Source organism: Anomalospiza imberbis, chromosome 1 (genome assembly GCF_031753505.1).
Source record: "Anomalospiza imberbis isolate Cuckoo-Finch-1a 21T00152 chromosome 1, ASM3175350v1, whole genome shotgun sequence".
NCBI lineage: Eukaryota > Metazoa > Chordata > Aves > Passeriformes > Viduidae > Anomalospiza > Anomalospiza imberbis.
Window position 1 is genome coordinate 119,800,464 of NC_089681.1, and position 1,865 is coordinate 119,802,328.

A 1,865-nucleotide genomic window follows, 5' to 3' on the forward strand; every position below is an offset into this window, starting at 1 on the left:
TACAAATTCAAATCCAGGTTAATTTAATATACTGTAGAAATAAAAAAAACACGAAACAGAAAACCATGAGAGCTTCCAACTGGCAAAACTAGTTGTGAGAAGAAGCAAGGTAAGGAAACACCTGGTGACTGAGTTCTAACACATATTTAAACCCAAACACAACCAAGATCCTACAGTTCTTAGCCTGGCATGGGGTCTGAGAGCAGCAAACTTTCTTGTTTTAAACCCCACAGAAGCATTTCCCCTCCCTACACCACAGTGCACAAATGTTACACATGGGCAACATATGGGGGGTGGGTAAGGGATGCTCAACATGCATTTTCCTAGGGAGAAACAATACATTTCAACAGTTATCGCCACACATAATTGTGTACAAGACCTAAAGCAACAAAAATCAGTCAAAACCTTTCTTTGCTTGTACAAAGCAGCACTGTTCACTTGCTTTATGCTATGGATCATGTGAGAGTTCAGGTAACAGAGCGATTGGGTTTTTGGAAGAGGCTTTGCTGTATTCAGGTAAATGTTGGCTGCTTGTGGAGTAACCAACAGTTGGCTCGGCCACAGGAACAACCAAAATTGCATGGAAAAGCATTAGCATGGAGCTAGTGACATAAAAAGGCTAAATGGGAGAAAGTGTTTCCAGGACTACTTTAACTCTGTTACCTGACAACTGTCCTAGCAGAAAAGGAACTCCATACCCAATGAGCTTAAGAAACAGTTCCAAATACCAAGAAAAAATTTCATTTACTTCAGGTGTCGTTTATTCTATAAAATACAAATATTGCTGAACCCCTGCTGAATAAATTCCATTTGTAGGTGAAGCTACATAAAAGCCTTCACCAAGCTGGGGTTTGTTTTTAGGCCTTAAATCCCAGCTGCAGTACCAGCAATGAACTGAGAATTCAGCAGTTGACCATGTAACCGTGGAACAGTATCCCACTACAGAGAATTCAGGTAATTTAGTAGACACTGCCTGAATTAGGGCACAAGCATACTTTTAATATTATTAGAAGCTAAAGCTGCCTGTAAAAATAACCAAAACTGGTATTTTACAAGTGTTTTCTATTTTTATTTTTAGGATCTGTCTTGGGCCTAAAACCAGTAAGTTATACAAGTCCTAAATACTGATGTTCTTGTTAACTACTATTTCCTCTATAAGACACAAGATGAGAATCCCAGACAATTCCCATCAGCAAGCCTGTTAAACATATGTGAAAACTAAGAAGTACAGGCCAAAAAAGAAGAAACCCAGGGAAAAAAAAAGAAGGGCCAGGACTTCACTTCAGCACTGTCAGTCACAACAGTCCGCCAGAGAAAGTAAATTAAAGTACCCTTAAGGATAGAAACCTTTTGAGTGGCCCAGGAGAGGTTTTTATTGCAGGGAGAGGAGGGTGCTGGGAGCTGAGGGGTATTTAAGGCAAGAGGCCCAGCAGATTACAAGTCTTTGATCCAGTACCCACCACACAGACACCAATAAAATGATCTCACCACTTCTGCAAAAGTAGCATCATGAAGTTTGGCAATAACCATGTGGTACTTGAACTCTTTGGAATTTGGGTGAGGCAGGGAACCCCACATGAAGCAAACAGCCTGTACGGATGTGCACGACGTGCCAGAGCCCCAGCTGTTGGTTATCTGAGAGCTGCATCCACAGGCACAATGGGCAGCAGGGCAGATGCTGCAGGAGGCACTGTCCATGCACCGGGACACGGCCTCAAGGTTCAGTGTGAGCAGAGAAGCAACCTACAGGAAGCTTGGATGGGAAACCATGGGATAGGTGAAGGGAGTTTATGTTCACAATATTGGTTCACATGTAAGAACCCAGTTCCCGATCTCTAGAGTGCTCTGCTTGATCACTCTCCACT